Below are 12,729 nucleotides of genomic sequence, written 5' to 3' on the forward strand. Positions count from 1 at the left end.
CTTCTTATTTTATTAAAGATTATTTAATTTATGTACAAGTCTGAAGCACCTCCCATTTACCGATTTTCCCAAAGAAAATATCATTCTGCAATCAACGTCCATAAATTAACCAAAATTATACATTTAAGCAAACAATTGATTTCACTGCGAACAAGTTTGTATAAAAGAAAGTGGTCGTGAACCCGGCCCGTCGCGTCTTTCGCGGGCGAGCATTGCCAATTTAAATATCACCCACCACTTCCAAACTTGGTGGGTGTGCCTGGCTTCTGAATCTCGCCGGGTTGCATACAGCCTAAATTAGAAATGTCAAAGTCAATGACCTGCGGCAGTATTGGGTTTTCGCGACCGCGGTGAAAGGTTGAGAAATCGGCTTTCCGGATGAAAACTCCGATGTGTGATTTGGAGAAAATGTGATCATAAAAATACGAGATAGATTTTATAATCCGACAATACAACATTGACAGTTAAATAAACCAGATTGTTAAAACGATTCAAAATTAAACTACATACCGTGTAACTAACTTAAAGGAGAACTAGACTGACGTTGTAGGTAGGTATTCAGAACTTGTAGCAATTAGTAGCAGTGGCCTATGGACAATCTGCCGTATTTAAACTTCAAGATATTCACAAGAGACGACACCTTCTCGCAGTGTTGCCAACTCGGATTTTGAAAAAATGCTAGACTAATGTCTAGATTATGCCAAAATTATGCCAAAGATTTTTGAAACACCTATGCTAAAAATATTCTAAAATATCACTTGAAATTAGACACTTAAAACAGATACTTTTTTCAAATTTACCGCCTTTTTCTACTGACAAGATCTGCTTGACCAACTTGATATAGTCCGTTGACGTCCATCCGTCCACAAAAGTCAAAATTCATATGAGAATATGAACCACATAAGGCGATGGCGCATATTGTTGCTGCCAAGTTGGTACAAACTTGGCTTAGACTAAATTATGCTAAAAAATATGCCAGATGATAAATGGAAAATTTTGGTGCCAAAGCGAGTGAAAATATGCCAGATCTGGCATCATTTATGCCAAGTTGGCAACACTGCCTTCTCGTAATACTAGATCCATTCTAGATACGTTATAGTTTAAATATCAACTAGTTCTCTTTTGCAGCGCAATTCGGGCAACCAATGTCACTTTTACGTTAGATAGAGTAAGTATATATATATTAGATGTGAATTGGATCTCTAAGTCATCCTGTGGAAATCGTTCAAGACTATCTCCAGAATCGCGCAAATGTCAAATTTGACAGGTTAGATCTTAAACATATCGTTATCGTATCTTGGTGATGTCTAAAAGATATCTAATAGATGTCTATTTCAAAATCCGAATCGGGCCCAATATATCGATATAGGAACTCCCTACCTGTCATTAAATCTTGCCCCCTAAAATCCGATGTCAAAGTCGTTCGGTCTCTCTAACAGGGACTGAAAATCTGAATGGCATTTTTTTATTTGGCCTGTCTGTCTGTCATCTTTTTAGTTGAGGCTTTTTTAGGTACTTCTTTGTATACATTACTTACTTAATGGCGCAGCGACCCATAATGTGTCTTGCCGACACGAGTACACGCCAGTTGTCTTGATCCTGTGCCATCCTCCGCCAGTTATCGGCATGGAGATCGCGCAAGTCCGCTTCAACAGCGCCCCAGCGGTATAAATTAGGTACCTGCCTACATATTAAAAAAGTGTACCTGTCATTAACAATACAATTATATCCTCGTAAGTCCCCGTGTACTTGTACAAATACAAATTAAATACGAGTTTTGAACTCATATAGAAACAAAAGAAAGTTCCAAATTCAACACATAAAAATTGCCCTGGGTCTTACGAGGCTATATTCAAATGTACTCAACGAAATGTATTTAATTGAGTATATCATATTGTCAAGCAATTAGACGACCGCAAACGCTAATTATTTCACAGGGTTTCCCATAACTGCTAACTGCGACAAACTCGTATCTTTCCACGCAACCTATTCACACAATCTATCTTAGCCCTTTGAAACAAAGTTTAAATTGCCTTGAATGGTAGTCGATGCATACAATGTAGGTAAATCTAAGGCAAGATCCTTGTATCGGCCAGTCTAAATCCTTTACTCTGTATCCGTTAGTGATACCGGGTTAGGTAATTCCTAGGATTTAGTAATATATTTAGTGCCTAGATGTAGTCATATACAAGCTTGCCATTTTACTACATATTGAAAGGTGGGTAATGTCCCTATTTTAATTTAAGTTTCAAACATTATGTGTTATCAAAAAGTACAGTCAGTAAAACTATAGTATTAGCTAAGCACCCCGTGCATACAAATTTGTATTTGTGTTTGTGTTTGTAGCTTTGCTGTCTGTATGATTGATGATCTAAATATATAAGATCCATTTAAATTTAATTTAGTTCTTTTGTTCCACTAAGCGTGCCTGAAAATACCCCCTGCAGCCTGCATGCTTTGTGCTTTTTAGTTAAAAAGTACTTTTTACTTTATTGTTCATATGAATGTAAAGATTTTTTTAATTTTACTTGACGTAAATTTATAAAAGAATATCTTTTTTTCTTTATTTTAATACGTTGTCTTAAATACATTATTAGACGTTTGTAAGGATATACCGTCATGTGGTAAATTAGATACATTATAAATATTTTACTAATCTTACAAAGGTACCCGTGGTCATTATAATACTATGTTAAATAAAATTTAGTCATAAAATTTATAAAAAATCGAAATACGCACAAGTTAAAAAAAATAAGTAAGTATAAATTTATGATGAATGAAGAGATACCTTTCTGTGTGCAGATATAGCATAACTACGTTCATTCATCATCATCATCATCCTGGCGTCAATCCCGGCTGTGCCCCCGCGCGGGGCGCGAGGACCCGGGGTCCGCCTTCCGACTCCTTCGTGACCACTTTGCCCGATCTTCGGCATCCCTGGTAGTGAGTCCGTTGGCACGCATGTCCTCCTTGACGACATCAAGCCATAACTACGTTCATTAATTAGGTAATATTATTTAAAATTTTCCTTTAAATAAGTAAATTATAAATGGCAAAGAATTTAACAAGAGACATACAACTAAGTTATAACAGGTGTGGTTAGTTTCTACATTAGTCTCAGTTTTATACCGTAGGACGATATAGGTAAGTACTATTTAATTTCATAATATAAGTAATTATATAAGAAAAGTATAATAATACTTACTTTACGACCATAAAAATGTGTTTTTCTGTTTATTCGCTTGAATATTGACATGTATGTATCTACTTACTTAATTTTTTCTACATCTGTAGACATAATACCTACTGACGCACTGTCTTTGTGTTATGGAATGCAGTAATTTAATGCATTTATCTACCTATTAGTTATTAATAACAGTTTATCACGTGTATTTTCTTAAATCAATGTTTTTTTTAGATTATTTATTAGATTTATTTTAAGTTAAAACTTAAATACTTACGAATTACAGCGACAAGTAGAATGTTTCGCTTCATCTTCTTGAAACTCGTCGTTTTATACCTTATCGTATCTGTCTGTTTTATATGTCGACGAAAAATAGACAGTTGTCTACTTTACATTTTAACAACGCACAAAAGTATTGTTTAATTTCCATATTCCTTAGGAAATGCGATTAGTTAGTTACCTTTAACCATCGTATTATTGATGTTACAGGCCAATGATTGACTTACCTTTGTGAGTAATTTGGTTATAACGCCGTCAGGGAAATAGCGACGTATTTTTACCAGCAACAAATTAGGCGTTAATTTATCATTGTATACAATTCATATCATTAAAATAAAAAAAAATTGTATAAAAATTAAATTTAAATTAGCTAATTTCTAAATACTTATGGTAAAAATATCTTACTATGAAGAAGTGTCTCTTATATTTTCGTGTTGATTCGTTTGAGGTTTAGATTGTTGGTTCAAGATCACCAAGATTTAACTGGTGTAGCCTTCTAGAGTTACGTTACTTGCAATCGGCTGATGCAATATTGTCATAGGATTGTAATGATTGTATAGATGTCTCAAAAAATAAAAAGTGTCTCTTTGTCTATGTAGATGTAATGTATATATACCTACAAGATGTCAATGCATATTTTAATTCTGTCTATGTGAAGTTCATTTGAGTTCTGAACACAACTACATTTAAATTTTATCTGACAGGTTCCAAAAATATGTTGACATATTTTTTTACTATAGGTACATATTGTTGAACAATTTTATCAGAGTCAAAGAAGAATAATTTGAATATAATACGCTTTGTTTGAGTTGAACGATTGTAAATTCATTATTAATAAAATATTGTAAAAAAAATATTTGTAGAAAAATCGACAACGTATTTTTGGTAATTGTCACTGTCAATGAAGAATAATTTGAAAATAATACGCTTTGTTTGAGTTAAACTGTTGTAATTTGAATTATTAATTAAATTTTGAAAAAAAATATTTGTCGAAAAATTTATAACGTATTTTTGGTATTGTCACTTTAAAAACAGGAGGGAAAGTAATGAAAAATTTGTATAAGTTTTACATAATATTTATTTAACAATTAATGTTTATTCAGCAACATTGAGCTAGAGTATTTAACTAACAGTCTCATTATTTTACAAGAGTATAAAATCACTGCCAAAAGTGAAAAAATGCAATCGGGTACATGAAATGCAAGAGGCGGCGAACATCGCAAAACGATCAAGTAACAAATTGACCTTCGCCGACATTTTAGAAACAAATAATACCGGTCTAAAGACTTAAAAACTAAATGGTGTTAGTCAATAAATAATCACTTATATTTAAGGTAACTTCAATAAATTAAACATAGTCTTGACATCAGACTAAAGGTCAAAATCGGGCAGGTTTTGCAGTCTTTGGTTAACTATATACATAGGTAATTACAATTTACTTCATCACTCGGAAAACAATTTCCTTCTTCTTCTGTTGTATGAGACTTTTTGTCTGCTTATAGATATGAGTTTATGTCTGACGGCATCGCAACAGCAACCTGACATCTTAAATGCCAAGCTAAAAATTGGGACACAAGAAAATGAGGCCCTAGTAAGTACCAGTGGGGTCCAAAATAGGAAGCACCATGTTGCTGATTATAACTGGCAAAAATTCAAATCTAACAATTATTTAATCCTAATCTACAGAGAAAACTAACCTAATACACATTAGTGGGATCTAGGATGATCATTTTGATAGATTTAACACTTATCACTAAAAAGTCTTATTTTTCAGTACACACCCGTGGGATCGAGGACAAACATTTTGTTGCACTAGGTCCTTGCACTAATTACTTCAATACACTCCCGTGGGGTCAAGCACGAACATTTTGAAGATTTTCTTGAACTTGTTAAATTGGATTTTAGTAGACACCGGTCGGGTCTAGCACGAACATTTTGAAGCACTTTTTTCTAAACGTAGATCTTCACAAAATTCAGTAAACTCCAGTGGGGTCCAGGACGAACATCTTGCAAATTTTAAATTTTTCAAAAACTTTGAAAATCTTCTTATTTTCGTTGAAAACGTGATTTTCGGCTGAAAATCAGTAGATGCCAGTGGGATCCAAAACTTTGATGTCCATGGTGATGATTTTTGAAGTTGGATTAGGGTGAATCGATCTTTTTTACGAGTGTCGTGGAGCGCGCGAGAGCGGAGCGGCGTGCGTTCAATGCGGAGAGCGTCTCACGACTGATGGAGTCTCAACACGTGCGCGCTATTTATACACCCATGCAGCGGCGCGCGCACTCGCGTATTTTTTTCGCGATTCGAATTTGGAAGCTTTCAGCCGGGTGGCACGCCCGCCCTAGCCTATTCGTTTTTTTTTCTGTAAAAAAGGAAGCATATTGGCCACACCTTGTGTGGATTGATATTGGGATAATATTGATATTTTTAAACATGCTTGATAAAGATATTCTATATTTTTTTCATAATCAATTTAGAACCCTCTTTATTGTAAAAGTCCGATTCTATCCGAAATAAAAATAAAATAAAATAAATGTACTGTGAATATTATATTTGGTAGGTATTATCCTTTATTTGACTGAATGTTTTCTTTGATTTTAAATTATTATATTAATAAATGTACATTTACCTTTCACATAATTTTTGTTTCACATTACTTTTTTTCGTATTTGTATTAATTAATTGAATTATAATTATAACATAAACATTATAAAGACGATATAAATAAAGATATGTATGTATTTTTTTAAGAAATTACGAATAGCAACAAGGCTTCCGTGAGACATAGACATACATATTTATTTACCTACAAATATTGATTATTGCCACCTATTGAGTACTTATTGTGCATCTGTCAATGTCAACATATGAACTATTATTTTCAAGTAAAAAAACTAGAATAATATGAAAGAAACACTATGTTCAAATATTAGATTAAGCTTTAAACCTCACCAATAAATTTAAGACGGAGCAGGAATTCTGTACAGAATCTCCCTCAAGACAGACATTTATTATATTTTTATAACATTTACTGTCTCCTCAATGTCCAATTGTTTACGTCAAAATAAAATGTTTTACATACAAAAAAACTAAGTACCTATATAAATAAATTAAAACAAAAATTTGGTAAAAATCGCATAAGTACTTTATTAGCAATACTTAAATAAAAACAACGCATCACTAGGTATCAAGTAATTCGCTAACGCAGCAAACGTGCCATTCTCCACATTCCATTAAAAACCAAGCTGTCTGTGCGTCACCGTAACGAGCTGTTAGCACACATTACACCTCACCTATAACTTGACACACTTAAAAAAATAATACCGATCATAGATATTTCAAGTTCAATCCATAATCATCCCTACCATCATACTCACAGAGCTTATTTTACTATACCGAACAGCTTGCACTTAATCGTTTTTGGTATTTTAAAAAATCGAATCAATTTGAAAATCGAACGCACTTCTTTGAAGCGGCTACTAGTTTAGTAACGGATCTGATAAACCTTGTAAGACCCAGGGCAATTTTGGCGCTTTTGAATTTGGAACTTTCTTTTATTCCTATATGAGTTTAAAACTCGAATTTAATTTGTACTTGTGCAAGTACACGGGGACTTACGAGGTTACGCCAATTTGTTAATTTACGCAGGTGTGAAGATTTTATTGACAATTACGGAAACGCAATTTTGTAACGCGATTCGTGCAATTTGCGGCAAATGACATCAGCTGTTCCGGTGTTATAATTAATAGCAAAAAGTTATAATTGTCATTAAAAAGCTAATACGATCGCCGCGCCGTATGTAGAGAACGAGCAATTTTTTATAACATTGCAGACGGAGGGTTAGATCTGATCTAGATGATTGAAAAATTGTGTCTATAAACCATCTACATATAATTATTTTGTTCATGTATGTTATTTATTTAAATAAAAAAATATTCTGAGTAATAATAAGTATTTGTGTCAGTGAATAAATAATTATGGAATAGTTTATGAAATTGCCTAGTTTCTTGTACTTTTTATTAATTTATTAGAACTTTTTAACTCAGGATTTAATGATTAAAAAAATAAAGCTTAAACATCACAAAATAATCCCTAAGGGTTTCATAAAATATTTAAGAATGATATAAATATATTTTCAAATACAAGTATGATGTAAGTCAACCACGAAACCACCATCATCTAATAGTCCAAAATCTCCCAACTATGTTTCAAAATTAATTCGAATACCTATCTTCGTTCAAGTGTAACCATTCTTTGAAGATCGCAGTTCTAAGGCAAAATATTTTTATAAATGGAAGAAACAATCAATAATAACTCGTGGTCCATAGTTGTAGTATTCGACTATGTTGGGTGGTTTTACAGTAGGTAGTCACCTGCAATAATATGTTACTCTCCCAAGGCCGCAGAAATATGTGACACGCACTTATGGCTCCACAAATAAGATCGTGTCAGATATATTTGCGGCCTCCGCTAAGTAACATATTACTGCAGGCGACTGTACTTATTCTCGCGTCATAGTTATGACGCCCATATTCCTTATTCCATATTAAACCATATAATTATTATAATAGCTAGTAACAGAATAAAACCTGGTTTCTGCTTCCCAGAACATTATCACACTATACCAATCCATTATTACCGTGTAGTATCAAAACCGCAATTAATTTGATTTTCATACAATTTACCTTATTCAGGAATTGGGCCAACTCTGAACAATTAACTGTATATATGTATATGTATGTCGTCAAACATATATGGTTGTTAATTTATTGGATTTCCCATAATATCACTAATTAGCTTTAAAGGATATTGATAATATAACTAGTGTGAATTACGTATAAGCATTTTTTAAATATATTCTAGTAGTAATAGTCTTGTGTGTACAGAATTAAAATAAATAACTTCTCACTCTAAAAAAAATATAAACAATTAAATTTAATATAATTAAAAAAAACTAATACTTACTAAAAAAAAATATATTAAAAAAAATTTTTTTTTCGTAGAAATATGCATTCTATGATATCCTTCTTTGATAGATTGAAAAACTAAAAATACCCAACATAAATAAAATATATAGTTTGATTATTAGTTTGTTTATTTTAGATTTAAGCTAGTTAATAATTTCGTTTAGTTATACCACTGTATATATATTGTATGTAAATAAATAATTTAAAAATCAAATATGTAGACATAGATTTCAAGTTTGATTTTGTTAAAATAATATAGCCTAATATATTATTGTGATCAAAAATATTAAGATTAACATCTTATAAATGCTTATTAGCAAACGTCGGACTATAGGGGGCAGTTTCAGGGCAAGGTAAGGTTTACAAAAAAATCTTAACTTACGAGTATTATAATGTACCTAGTATTTGTAACATAGTTAATTAAATTAGTTACCCATTATCATTTATTCATCTTTAATGTGTAAATACTCTTTAAAGTGTTGACTGATAGCCCACTGAAGTGGCCACTTAAAAAACAAATAAATAGCTGACATGCGTCATTATGACTGTTGTTCATACTTATATTTGTTGGTAGAGTGCCGTCTAATCAATAGAAAGATTTGCTTTATTTGTTAATTTGCATATCTATGTACTAGGTACCAAATACTAAGTACAAATACTCGAAAGTGAATTGATTGATTTGCGAACCTTACCTATCATTCTGACATGCCACGAAAATGCCCGCTGGAGTCCGACGTATGCTTATTAGTTCTTTAATGGCGACGCTGCATGAAATATTTATTTCATTCAGTTTCATGCGAAGTTTCAGTTTGTATGTATATGAATAAAATCTAGCAAAAGTTGTCCAAACAATACCTATACATAATATATTTGCCTGTTTTGCTGTCATCATCATCATAACTTAAGAGCTTTGCTCTTGTCGGTGGAGCAATCGCCAATCATTTTTTTCTTGTGCCAGTCTTTTAATTTCCACATACGACGCATTATTTTTTGTTTTGCTGTATGAGATTTTATTTGAAAGGGCAGTTTAGACTACTTACTTATACATAAGACCCTATTTTCATTAAATTCGAAATTATGTATATCACAAATCACAAAGTTAGTGGGAAATTTATTCAATAACAAAACTTATACAAACTATTATTAAAATTAAGTATAAACTAAATAAATTAAAACTAAAACTGATAAAATAAATAAATAAAACTTATCCACCTACCTTAGGTCCCCCAGATCTGTCCCCTGCGGAAGGGTGCCCATAAAGCTGGCTACATTCCCACGCTGAATAGCTATGCCTATTCTTTGGCCTAGGAATGAGCCAGCCCTAGGGTCACCCGTGGTGAAAATAAGTTTTTTAGTATTTCCCCAAATTATAGACATAAGGATATAATGGTCTTTCAGACTAAATGTTTCTGTATATTTTATAATTACGGGTTTAACTAAAACCATAAATTTAACGAAGTACTATGTTTCAATATCTTATCAAAGAGACTCCGCTAAATACCGAAGAAGGATTATTTATGATATTTACTACTAGCCATATCCAAAACACGGTTAATCCGGCCAAGAACCAAACAGACAACACAATCTAGCTTCTGGTTATCGAACTTAATCTCATAATCCTTTAAGGGAATACCGATAGAACAAATGTTAAAAATGGATAATGAGACAATCGCGTTTAATATAAATAGGATTAGAGTTGTAAAAGAGGTCTGGTCCTGACCAGCTCACCGAAAAGAACACAACAATTTGGGGCGATCGGAGAAACCAAAATGGCCGCGCGCTGTGCGGTTTAAGAGGAATTTCCTCCCGCGGACGCTTCGGCTGGGCTGTGGAATTAGCTCCCTGATATTTTCTTGAGGGGCATTCTGGGGTTCTTCAAAAAGGAGGGTACTATGGGATAAAGGGGTGATGGTGATAAAATTAAACTCATAATCTCAGAGAGATGGCAGTCGCTTTCGTAAAAACTAGTGCCTACGTCAAATCATGGGATTAGTTGTCAAGCGGACCCCAGGCTCCCACGAGCCGTGGCAAAATGCCGGGATAACGCGAGGAAGAAGAAGAATCTCAGAGAAATACTCCGATCGTGTTGCGCACTGAATTAAGACTATCAACGAGGTCGTTCGAGATCATGATTGACTTATAGAATATAGGTAACTAGTAGTTCGCCCCGAACTGTGAACTCGCGGTTCGCCAAAAAGATCAATTGAATGCAGCAGTGCTACTTAGTCCGAGATGGGCATTTCGTAATTGATTCCTGATTCCACGATTACTTAAAATTACTTTGTAATCTGATTACCGATTCCCAGATTACTTTGTAATCTAACAATATCGAATTACTAAGTACCTACAATTCCATTTGAGGAATCAGGAATCAATTTTTCGAATATTACAATTACTAGTAAATTGGAATCAATGTCGATTCCTCATTACAGGAATATATTACTTGATTCCTTTCAGATTACATTTCGTACTACTACTATCAAAAGTACATTTCGATAATAGATATAGATGTTGTTGACTTACTCAGATACCTTATTTGTAACACAGGTGTGCAGATTTCGAAAATGATGACCAATGACCATGACCAATAAAACGACACCCATGACGACTTTTATGACATAGTGCATGGCCGCCATTTTGGAATCCAAAATGATCATCATTTTCGAAATCTGCGCCCCCTAAAACCTATAAAACGACACCCATGACGAATTTTATGACATAGTGCATGGCCACCATTTTGAAATCCAAAATGGTCATCATTTTCGAAATCTGCGCCCCCTAAAACCTATAAAACGACACCCATGACGAATTTTATGACATAGTGCATGGCCACCATTTTGAAATCCAAAATGGTCATCATTTTCTAAATCTGCGCCCCCCAAAACCTATAAAACGACACCCATGACGACTTTTATGACATAGTGCATGGCCGCCATTTTGGAATCCAAAATGATCATCATTTTCGAAATCTGCGCCCCCTAAAACCTATAAAACGACACCCATGACGAATTTTATGACATAGTGCATGGCCACCATTTCGAAATCCAAAATGGTCATCATTTTCGAAATCTGCGCCCCCCAAAACCTATAAAACGACACCCATGATAATTTTTATATGATTTTTATGACATAGTGCATGGCCGCCATTTTGGAAACCAAAATGGTCATAATTTCCGAAATCTGCGCCCCCTAAAACCTATAAAACGACACCCATGACGACTTTTATGACATAGTGCATGGTCGCCATTTTGGAATCCAAAATGGTCATCATTTCCGAAATCTGCGCCCCCTAAAACCTATAAAACGACACCCATGACGACTTTTATGACATAGTGCATGGTCGCCATTTTGGAATCCAAAATGGTCATCATGTTCGAAATCTGCGCCCCCCAAAACCTATAAAACGACATCCATGACGACTTTTATGACACAGTGCATGGCCGCCATTTTGGATTCCAAAATTGTCATCATTTTTGAAAAAAATGTTAAATTAAAAAAAAAACAATGTTATAAATGTGTAACAAACCGAGCACTTTCATTTGATACCAAACTCGACCATACTTTCTTGCAATTAAAATGACCAGAATAGCAAGACCCCTCACAAATGGCTTTTTAGCATTTTAAGGTCTTCTAGCTCAATGACCTCTTGTTTGTTCCTGCTCAAAAATTAATGACTAAAATATAATGCCCTCAACTACACGTTTACCCAATTTCATTTAAATTAGAACAAATTTACTTAAGTTCTTGAGTATCAAACTATCTTCTGACAGCTCAGCTTAAAAACATCGAAATGCCGGGACGTGCCGCTAGCCAGCCGCGTGATCCAAGTCGAATGTAAGAACTTCGCTTCGCTTCGCTCGCTCGTTCGATAAGACATGAAAGTATATCTGAAAAATTCAATGTATTTTCCAGTTAAACGTATATAAACTGAGCAGAACCCTTAAATTAAAGAAAATTACCATGCTTTGCTTAGAAAATTGTTGCTAAAAATTAAATCGCTTATTAAAACAACGTCAAACCAAACAGGTAACAACATGACACGAAACAAGAAGCTTCTGGTTACCGATAAATTTTAAGCTCATAATCCCCAAAGTGAAATGCGCCGGTAGAACAAATGTCGAGCGCTTATTAAGACAATTGACGATCTCGTTTGGTCGGATTAAAATCGCAAAAGAGTCGGATTAACGCTTAATCAGCTTATGGGCAACAATTGGTTTGCGACAATGTTTGAACGGCCGACGGTAATAGTGGTAATTTAATATTGTTGGGTTATGCGGGCGGTTATAAAAGTTTGGTGT

At 33.8% G+C, this 12,729-nt stretch overlaps 1 protein-coding gene across 1 annotated transcript in view; it reads right to left on the reverse strand.

Annotated features, from left to right (window-relative positions):
• The window catches only part of LOC134675243 (transmembrane protein 216-like), a 489,019-nt gene that overhangs the window by 239,964 nt on the left and 236,326 nt on the right, over positions 1–12,729 (reverse strand). The gene's annotated exons all lie outside the window — the stretch shown is intronic.

Source organism: Cydia fagiglandana, chromosome 21 (genome assembly GCF_963556715.1).
Source record: "Cydia fagiglandana chromosome 21, ilCydFagi1.1, whole genome shotgun sequence".
NCBI lineage: Eukaryota > Metazoa > Arthropoda > Insecta > Lepidoptera > Tortricidae > Cydia > Cydia fagiglandana.